Source organism: Anser anser, assembly GCF_964211835.1.
Source record: "Anser anser genome assembly, contig: HAP1_SCAFFOLD_66, whole genome shotgun sequence".
Lineage (NCBI taxonomy): Eukaryota > Metazoa > Chordata > Aves > Anseriformes > Anatidae > Anser > Anser anser.
In genome coordinates, this window is record NW_028153466.1 from 376,471 (window position 1) to 387,337 (window position 10,867).

Genomic DNA, 10,867 nt, shown 5'->3' on the forward strand with positions numbered 1-10,867 from the left:
TTTAAGAACACGGATTATGTTGTAGCAATTTCTTCGCTGTAAAACGTCAGCTGAGAAGTCTAACAGTAAGAAGGGCAAGGGAAAACTGAATGCTGATGCAGAGAGTGCCAGCAGACATCATCCTCATTCCACGGGATGTTTGTAGCTATGGCAGTTGAAGTCTACACTTCCATATGCTTAACATACCCTATTTATAAGCCAATTTTAGCTGACCTAGCATGTATCAGTAGTACAGTTAGAGCCAGCAGCCTGCAGGAAAAAGTGGGCACAGGTGTTTCCATAGCAAGGCCTGTGAGTGTCTCCCATACATACTTCCAGTCTACGCAAGCACATGAAAGGCTTGGCTTGTCGCTTACCTAAGGAACCAGGAAAACAAGGGGAAGCTAGATTTTGCTTGTGTCCTAATGCCCATATAAAAATAAAGACAGATGAAATACCCTTACTACCTTGTTAAATTCCATAAGCCGGAAGAGAACGTGCTGTACACAGGTACAAGTAAAATCTCTTGCTGGCAGGTTTGCAGAAACAAATTTTTTATTTACACAGGCAAGTCTATCTTTAGACCCCATTTACCTCTTTACATTTCTCGAATATTTACATGACTTCATGATGCTCCAAGAAGGGAGTGATGAACAAAAAGATTACAGAAACTGTCAAAAGCATAGCAAAAAAAACCCAACCTATCATTGTGCTTTAAAACTTATGAGCTAGAATAATGTAGAAGAAATGTAGTTTTAGCACTTTGGTCCTAACGGTCATGCTCTAGAAGACACTTAAATAGCAGAGGGGATTTCAGAAGTGACCGTATCCAGAGGTTGCCAGTGACAATTCATGAGTGAATCGTAGAGTTCTTCGCTTGTCTCCGTGAATTGTCTGTTCATTTCATCAACATCCAAGTAGAGCTGTGGATCTGAAAATAAAAGCCTGGTAAGTCCAAGTATCAAATCTGAGGCATGCACACAAAAAAACTTCATGTGAAATGGCTAATAAAATGTATTTTAAGCTAAGTGTAATAAGCTATTAGATCTACTAATTTTAGTGAGGTATTTAGTCCTCTAAAATTTTGAGCCTCACAACTCCAACTTTTGGGAATTTGTATATTAGAAGGCTGGGACTAGAACTGTCTTTCAAGATAAAGACAAAGACAATGTTTAAGATAGTAAAGATAACGTTTAAGGATAATCAGCCATGAAACCCTCCCAAGAGTCATTTAATTCACTTCTACGGCAATACACGTTACATAGGATAGTTTCTAAACACTAACACAAAATGCCTCCACGTGAGGTACTTTGCAAACCTTCCAGGACACAAATATGTTTTGTACCGTATTTGTAAGTGCAAGCTGAATCCTCCTTTTGGAATCTGCAACATAAGCTTTTACCTCAGGGTGGAGAACAAAGCTTTTGCATATTACTGAGTTTCTAATATAAAATCTGTTTAGCGGAACCAATACAAAGAACAAAATTCTGTCTTAGACCATTTTCAAATGGGAATGAAGGCACAGGTACAAGAAACCTGCTGCGAAGCATTGACAGTGTCCCGTTTTACTTGATGCGGTCAGTGTATGCTGTATCAGCTTTAAAACCCCAGCTGATTGCAGATCAACCCCACAGAGGTTTGACCTCAGCTGAACTTTCAAGATGTTCTTCATCCAGTAGAGGTTGGCTTGTATTGTTAAAAGGCACAAGGATGGCTAAACTCAAGTGACAATGATAGAACCCTTATTACCGTCAGTAATTAGGTCATCACCGATTGCAGTCATAACTGAAGATTCCTGAAAGACAGAAAAGGCTAAGTTTAATCATAACTCATTTCAGAAAGCATCACAGATTCAAAGTGCTGCAGTCTCAACCCATTCCTTCTTCCTACAACTACAAGGATAGATGGCATTTTATCTACTTATTTTTAGAAGAAAGCCAATATTACAGTACAGGTTGGAAGGGACCTCCGGAGGTCACAACTAATACATTGACCACGATAAGACCACTTACAACAACTGTTTAATTTGCTTTAAGCAAAGCAAATCAGAAGAACAGGAACAGAAGAAGCGTACGCAATTATGCTGTCAAAACCATTCTTTGGTATGCGTGAACAAATAATGGTGTATAAATCACTAATTCTATGGATTTACTATTTAAGCACTTAAATACAAACACCTCTGAATGGAATCTGCTCTTTTAACTTCACACTAAGCAGAAAGCATGTTTTCAACTTCGGATTCTTTTTGCTGATTCACACAAATCTGTACAACATATTATCTGTGAAATATTTTCTTTACAGCAAGCGTGCACTATCTTTACCTCAAAAACAGCTGGAGCCATTAAAGAATCTCCTAAAGAGCAGTCTCCAACAGCTTGCATGCTGTCATAGGGAGCATAGGAGCTGTAGTTGTAGTCAGCGTAAGCATCGTAACTCCGCTGCGAGTAGTAGTTCTGGTAATCTTGGCAATAAGCATTATAGTTGTATGACTGGTACCGCTGCAATTCTGCTTTCAGTCTGAAACATGAGAAGTTGCATACAGTCAGAGAACAAGAGACTGTAAACCCAGTTCTGAACTTAAACAATTTGTCAGCTTACATACTTCAAAACTTAAAAGGAAGCTTTCCTAAACAGTCACCTAAGTGACAGCTTAAGTCACAGCTCAAAACCTCATTTCTATAGAAGCAAGCATCCTCACCTTTGCCAATACCAGAAGGAATTGTTCTCATGGATTAACTCCAGAGCCTTGACATGGTTACCTGTACACATCAAGTATTTTTAGCGTTGGCATAAGCAAGCTGCTGCTAAGTCTCTGTGCTTTGCTAAAGACTGATTTAAGACCAGAGACATTTATCAAGCACAGCTGCTTTAAAGATGCAGTCTTAACCCTTCTATCTTTTGTTTGGTTAATTAATAGATCTTATTTCCAGAAAGAAGTGAATGGAGTCAGATTATCCATTTCCATTGGTTCTTAAGAAGAAAGGGCCTGCTGATTAGATTTCACTACTTTCCCTTTCAAGATTTTCTCAGGGGCAGCTTCAGACTAATGACAAGAACCAAGACAAGTGCTATCTGTACTAAAACTGAGGTACACTGCATAAAGAACATTCAGATAACCCAGCTGCATATTCAAAAAAATCCGCTGTTTAGACTTGTCTTCACTGATTCTGTACAGGCAGACCTCCTGTGTCTGCAGTGCCCAGTTTCTCTCACTTGAATTGGGGATGCAGAGAAGTGAGTTCTATGCTTTTGGGGAAGAATACAAGCTGAAGGCATTCTGAAATAGCTTCCAAACTCAGCAAACATGAGGGACAAACTAATCCAATGGCTGGGTATTTCAATGCTAAGAGAGCACGGTACTCAGCCATTCAGAAACGTATTACTGATGTGTATTTTAATACCTACATTTGTTTCAATACTGCAAAGCTACACAAGTTCTAATAAAGAGGTAATCCATTGTCTTGTTACTGTAGTAAACAAACAGAAGATACATCATCTTAGGTCTTCTGCTTCCAACTGCACTCTTCCTACATACAGTTGTGTAGGGAAGGAAAATCTGAAAATACTGTTGACGTTCTTCTGGATAGCCGAAGCAAGAAAACATGTTTGTGGCTTATTCCTGTTTTCAAAATAAAACAATATTAATTTAATCAAAAAATTTTGGCAAAGAAGTTTGGACAGTGCTCTCTTGGAGAAGAGCATTTCCATTCTAAAGCAGAAGGAGGCAACATTTGCAGAATTATGCTAGGTAAACAGAAACAGAAGTGTCATTTTTTACTATTTAACAGAACACACAAGCTAACCTCATGAACATACTGAAATTGTTTATATGAAGTCCTGTTTTGTCAGTATCCTGGATCAAAGTTCATCAAATTTGGTATCAATTCTTTAACCGTTCATAGACCTGAATTGCCTTAAATAAGTGATAGAACTGAGCCGGTAGAGTAAGAAACCCTCTCAGGAAGTGCTAAGCTTTAAACTCCCCATTGCCCTAAGCTCATGAAAAGCAAAGAATAGCATTCTAAACCTGTTCTAGTAATAACGCCTTTGGCTTTCTCCCTGCGTTCCCATTTTTCCCCCCCACTTCTTTCCTGTCAACCCACTGTAAAACTAGTTATGTGCTTCTCTCAAACTAGAGGGAAAGCTCTAAGAACAAGAACTCCCTAGCATATAAAACCACTTCTTGTCCCTTCTACCTTATGCAGGCCCAAACCTGAAAATATTTACCAATGCATTCAGCTTTGCTACTGTTGAGAAACAAGGCTGGTTACAATGGCAGCTAAGCCCAAGTTGCGCTGTCTGGCTAGACTTAACAGTTGGATTCCCCCAGCCATCCTGAAGCAGGTTGATGAATCCAGGGAGTCAAAACATAGGACTTCTGCATTTCTGGTTTTGTAGACTGCATCCTGTGTACAGCCACTACAGCAAGGGCCACAGACTTTCCAAAGGCAGAGCTACAAGAATCTGATTATTTAGAATAACTGTATCAATGCACAACTCCTTGGTTACCTTTTAGAAATTCCTATGCTCAGCCGGATTCCTTTTCCCCCCAGACCTGGTGCGTTCTGGCAGTCTTGCAGTGCCCTCATCTGATCACCTTGCTCACCAAATCTGACATAGGCATACCCTCTACTATTTTCAAAAGGGAGAAAACCAATTCTAGTATGCATAACAGTTACAAAGCTAACGAATTCAGTTTCTGTCTTCTACAAAAAACAGAAGATAGCAGCTACTATAGCTTCTATTATTTAAGCAACCTCTCTGGCATGTGCACGTGCACAGAAAAGGCTTTCACCAAATTAAAAAACTTGGGCCAGAAGCAAAAAGCTTATTCCTTGGTAGCATTAAGATGCAACTCACTGAGAGCCAGCAAAACAATACATTTTAAGTGCTCTCTGCGTAAGTAATCAGATTCCATATTTCTGCATATACAGCAGTTAATCAGTTAGCACTAACCCACTCCTTTTGGAGCCACAAACTTTATTGGTCACAAACACCAAGAGCTGGCTGTAATTATCTGAACCAGTATTAACCGGTACCTCTGAACTCTTCAAACAAAAATATCTTTCAGGTGCTCTTAGAAGAACAACATCAATTGCCTGCAACAATTTGATGGCTTTGCTAAACGGAGCACTGAAAAGCACAGTGGTACAGTTTCTTTTGTAGCCTGTTCAGAAATTATAGCCCCGTGCCTACAGCTTCAAATCAGGCCAAGCTTACCAGCCCAACTCTTACAGCTTAAGTTCACTGCACTCGAATGCCTTCAAGACGTGCTTTTAGGAGCCATGGAGAAGAACCCTCTGGTAAGACCACCATTATAAAGTACTGAGTGTTGTTTTACACTTAAAATAGAACTATCTGTTACAGTCATTCATCAGCTTTCCCTAGGCTGCTGCTCTCTCACTACTGAATGTGATCCTGCTCTCAGTTTCCCACTAACTTTTTCCCCCAGCGGTTATGGCCTCTTTTCATCTATGACACTTTTAAGGGACTACACCGTGTTGAAAAATGCTGGTTAACATTTCCTTTTACACAAGGTGCCTCATCGAATTTTCCTGACTAAACCAAACCCCAGAACCTTAACTAGAAGAGGAAGCACACAAACACACACGCCTCCCTGGCCACCATATCTCCCCAAAACATATCTGTTCAGTAACAGACCAACTGTAAGAATACTGCGATTAAAATCAGTATAGCTCTATACACTGCTTTTGTTCGGGATTACTAGCTAATGTCCTTTCCCTTACCCCTTCTGGAATTAATACTGAATTCTGTACTCCAAAACGTGGTTCTTAAGTCATACAAATGACATTTAACAATCAGAATTTTTCCACACAGTGATCCTCAATAAAAACTTCAATCCTCTACTGCAGTCTTTCAACAAATTAAAGGAATACAAAACTGGCTAATAACTGTTCAGTGATTTTTGGACCTTTGTAGCACTAGAGTAACAGCAGTACACTCTGCAGCATAGTTGCAAGTACGTGGGAATAAGATACTCTCTCTCATCTCTTTTTTTCTCTGAAAAGTGTGAGGCCTCTATTTCACCCTACTAAAGATTTTACCACCAACTGTACTGCTAGCATTGAGACACTACAACTTCTGTGCTTGTATGAGATGCAGGACAGGTTCCTTAAGGTGTCGCAATTTTTTGTCTAAACCTAGTGTTGAGATCAAAAAAGGGATTGCTACTAATTGCGTACGTATCAATAACCAGGACAGAAGACATGCTGCATATAGGAATTAAACTTTTTCTAAAGCTCTAGTACATGAACATATCAAATCCCGCAGATTTTTTCTAGTATGGTTTCAGAGGTCTTACTTGATGGACATAAGCGCACAAGTGAAGACAAAAGATATTCTGTTTACCTGAAGTACTGGTTTGGACCCCAAATGAAAAAGCTGGCTTTGCTTGCTCAGGTTCCTTCTCTGATGGTTTAACGAAACTGAAGTTGAACATAGGTTTTGCTGTGCTCTCTTCTTTTGTACGCTCGGACTTCCCAACTGAAAAGATAGGCTGTGTCTTTGACTCTTCAGTGTCAGCTTTCTTTCCAAACACTAACGGAGCAGCAGTAGTGACAGAATCCTGCTTCTCTTCTGTCCTTCCCAAAGTAAACTGTGAGGCAGCTGCAGACTCTGCACCTGAACACTCTGAGTGAACACCGAATGTAAATGATGGCAAGGCAGCATTTTGTGGACGCAGTCGCAGTACCAAAACCTGCAGAAATAAGTGAATGTCAAGTCCGTAACCCACGGTGTATCTGCAGTACATGAAGGTTTGAACTACATTCTAGTCCTGATCTTTCCAGTCAAAACTGTTTAAAAAACAACCCACCAAACAGTAAAACAAACAAGAAAACCCCATGCTTCCTCTCTACATAAAACTTTTCACAATTGTGTTTTCTGCCCACCACCTGGCTTTAAAAAGTATACGAACTTCTTTGAAAGATCATGTTTTTAGTCTGAACTCCAAATGAACAACGTGTAGGGCATGTAAAGAACAAGCACGTCATTAATGAAAGCTTTTCTCTAAAAAGGATAAACTTATTCTTGGGGAAAAGTGTGGAAACAGATGTTATCTAGGCAATATTCCTACAGGAAAAACGAATAATTTTGCCACACCTCAAAGGAAAAAATAATTGTGCTTAACAGGTAAGAAATAAAAAAAATCAGAGCAAACCAAAAAATAAATCACAGAATATGCATCCTCGTTTTAATCATTAAGGATTACCTTTGAGCTCTGCTTTGGTGCTTGGCTTTGCACTTTCACAGGCTACACACTTCGTGGCCTCTGCTTTGTTTTGAACCAAGCAGGTCTCCCAATCCCAGCTTCCTTCAGGATTCTTGAATTTGTCTAAATCCAGAAATTCTCCAGAAGGAGCAGAAAATGGAGATGCACTGCTACTGGTCACAGGTGTTGGACCCTCTGTGAGACAAACAAGACAGTTAACCATCCTGTTTGAACATGAACTATAAAATGAACATTAACTTTTAAATTTGATTTGTCAAATCCCACAGAAATGTTCAAAACTACTCCGCAACTCCCACCCCGCCCCTGAAAAAAATAAAAGCCACCAAAAACCCACAAAGAAACAAACAAACAAACAAAAAAACCAGAGTGGAACTCAAAGCTTCCAAACAACACACAACTCTGTTCAGCACACAAGCTTCTGCTGCTGTTGACCACAGTGTAACCTCCATAAAGAGGCCTGACAGGTGCCTTTTAAAAAAAAGGTGCCTTTTAAGAGAGAAGCAGAAGATAACGCTTCAAATTCAAAACCGGAAAGACAAGAATGGCTCTTCCCTTCCACAGCACACGCAGAAAACTTTTATCCTAGTATTACTTGCATCGCTCTTCCTCTTGACAAGTGCAACGTAACCGTGCAATTCACTGCACCATGGTCACAGTAAACCCCTCATTTCCAAAATTCCTCCTTGCAATGGCAAGAGCCTCAGACAAAGATGCCGACTGACCGCTCAGAGGTTGGAAGTCCAAGAGAATCAACTCTGTCTGAAATCCATTATCTTACCTCAGGAAATTTCAGTCTTACCGCACAGGATGATTACAAAAGCCCGGTCTAGTCCATCTTAATTTGTTTCTTCCACGATATATTTGCACAGGTGTTTTTCGATGTAATGGCATGTTAAATGACATTTAGAGTCAAAGTTAGAATTAGAATCGTATTTTAAAAACAATACAACCACGCTCAAAATCAATTACGGTCACACACAATGGGAAACAACCCAGTACTGCCCTGAAGAAGTTACCCAGCGGGTCACTCGCTTTCTTGAAGCCTACCACTGACCTTCATAGGCATCTCTCTGCTTTAGCTTAAGACTAGTTAAGACTACACTGTCTTGAAATCTGGCTTCACATCTCCCCTCAATTACATACAAACGGTGAGTAGAGGCATTTTGGACACATTCTGTAATTTTTTTTACTTATTTTTTGAAAGAGAAAAACACTAATTTTTAACTCTTTCTATGGAGTTCTCATTTTCGCCAGTGAAAAATCACTATGTTGTTTTTAAATTAAGTCACCCACTTCAGCCATCTTCCCTCACCAGCTGCAAAGCCGGGGGTATCTGCATTGATCCAGCTCCGTACTAATACATTTCACAATCAGTTCAATTTATGCGACAGGCTGGAACCTGGGCTGAGACCTCTGAAGTGCCTGTAAACCAATCCTGCAGACAGCCGCTAATCCATCAACCGTACCTGGGAATCGTGTTGCTTAAAATATTCCATATATGCAACGTACTTTTATTCTGTACAAGATTCACAGAGGCTAGGATGGAAACAACAGGAAAAAAAGGACCATACCTGGTTTCTCAGACTGACAGGCTACACATTTGTTATCTTCCGTCTTATTTGGTACAAGGCATATTCCACAGTCCCAAGAGCCTTTCGCCTTCTTAAATTTGTCTCCAAAGCCCAGAGTGGCTGTTGTGTCAGTGCTGCTCGAGGAGGATGTCACTGTCACCGAGCTGTCTGTGACCACTGGTCATGTCAGAGCAGGCATTACTCCCGTTCCAGGTTTTGGTGTCTCACATGCTATACATTTTGTAGCTTCCGGTTTGTTTTGGACAAGACATGTATCGCAATCCCACGTTCCAGGTACTGTTTTGAATTTGTCTCCAAAGCCCAGCATCCCTGCTGGGGGCGCTGCTGGCTTTGAGGTGTCGCATTGACTTGAACTTACTGTCTGTTTCATACTCTCAACTGTTGACGCTTTAGTAGCTTGACAAGTTACACATTTGTCCTTTATGTCTTTGTTTTGCAGAAAAGGGTCACATGTATCAGATTGCCAGTACGATGCTTGTTTAGAAGTCTCTTTACCTGCAGAAAAAGTTGTTATTGCAGGCCTAGTATAAACCACTGTGCTTGTTGTAGGTTGTGCAGACGTAGAAGAGCGTGTTTTCAACAATCCAAAGTCTAGGAAGCAAGAAAAAAAAGTCTTCCTGTTAGCGCAGCACCTCACTACATGTAACTAAGTGACTTTACTAGAGGGCAAAAATTTCAACTCAGGTGCCAATGGTTACAACTAGACATTCAGACCGAGCGCAACAGGAAGTCCCCAGAAATCTTATCTAAACGGATGAAATTTCATCTGCTGCACTGGGTCACAACAGAACATTTCGTTAAAGCTTCATTTAACTCTTTGTTTCCAAGCAAGCTTTAAATCAACATTTTCACTGGTCGATACAAGTACAAACAGACAGTAGCTGACTGAAATCTGACAGTCCAACGTGGAATGGAAATAATATAATTTGATTAAGACGCGATGCCCAATCGAATCAAATTTCTAAAGCTCCTCCTTCCGTAGCAGATGACTCAAATCTACTCCAGTAACTGTACAGAAGTTTGTACTCGGAGCAGCAATCCGTACGGTATTTTCCCACAGATGCTGAATATTAATTAAATAATAAAAACTCAAGACAATTGAACAACTGTCTAATTTTCTATAATCTTTTTCAAAATGCATCGGACACAGGACAACTCCTTATTTAAAAGGTGGCAATTTTAACAGAAAAGACAAGCTACTAATACAGAAAGACTAAAGGAAATGCATCTTAAACAGCAGCTCAAGTTGCTTGTAAATCTACCTTGAACATAGTTGTTTTGTGGTTTGTTTGTTGGTTTTTTTTTAGTCAAAAATGAAGTCTTTGAACAATGTGGATTTCGATTCTGCTTCTTTTAAACCGATAAAGAAAGTGAATGTCACTTCACTCAGAGGTCTTTCCTTAAACAAAATGCACAATGTATTTTCTCTCACTTAGCTCTTTCCAGTAGAGAAATGTGCTGCCTTCTTCACAAGTATGTAAGTTAGAAGACTTTTGGGAAAAGATCAAATTCAATAAAGCCCTTTTTCTTAAAAGATATCTTTTCCACAGACACACTTTATGAAACTGTTGAAAACAATTGCAATTGCTTAAAAACAAAATTCAGAAAAGGGTTTTTAACGTAAAACACTCCACTTCTGTTTGCAGTTTAAATTTTAATCCACAGGAGCCATTGTAAGCTAAGGCCCAAAGATTCGCAGCTTTCGCCATGTATTTGGAACTGAAGCTCTTTCCTATTCTTTCTTCACCTGGGCTGAAGGTGGGACAGGAGTGTTGAGCTTTACAAACATTTCCTTTTCAATTCCACAAATTGTATTTACTTAAAATGAAACGCCGATTATCTGGCTAATTCTCTTAGTACCTCATTTACAATTACATCCTAACACGTAAAGGAGATGCAACCCATCTGCTTTTCATCTTGCAGTTTTACTTCCAGCAACAAACACCACTTAGAATAGAAGGGGGCAGATGCACCCTAACAAACGCAGCGCTTAATGTAATGCTCTCCTACATTCATATTTATAGCAGATACTCTATTAACCATA

General features: G+C 39.8%; 1 long non-coding RNA gene across 2 annotated transcripts; it reads right to left on the reverse strand.

The window, feature by feature from the left end:
* Window positions 1–2,477: 2,477 nt before the first annotated feature.
* On the reverse strand, window positions 2,478–8,109 carry LOC310892100. Of its 2 annotated transcripts, none has more exons than XR_014577871.1 (4): window positions 8,010–8,109; window positions 7,211–7,405; window positions 6,349–6,697; window positions 2,478–2,496 (listed from the first exon to the last, which is right to left on the reverse strand). It is a non-coding gene; the product is annotated as an uncharacterized lncRNA (long non-coding RNA). The 2 variants fall into 2 exon arrangements; XR_014577872.1 differs by lacking the exon at window positions 2,478–2,496 and adding an exon at window positions 3,490–3,598.
* Between the last annotated feature and the right edge of the window lie 2,758 nt (window positions 8,110–10,867).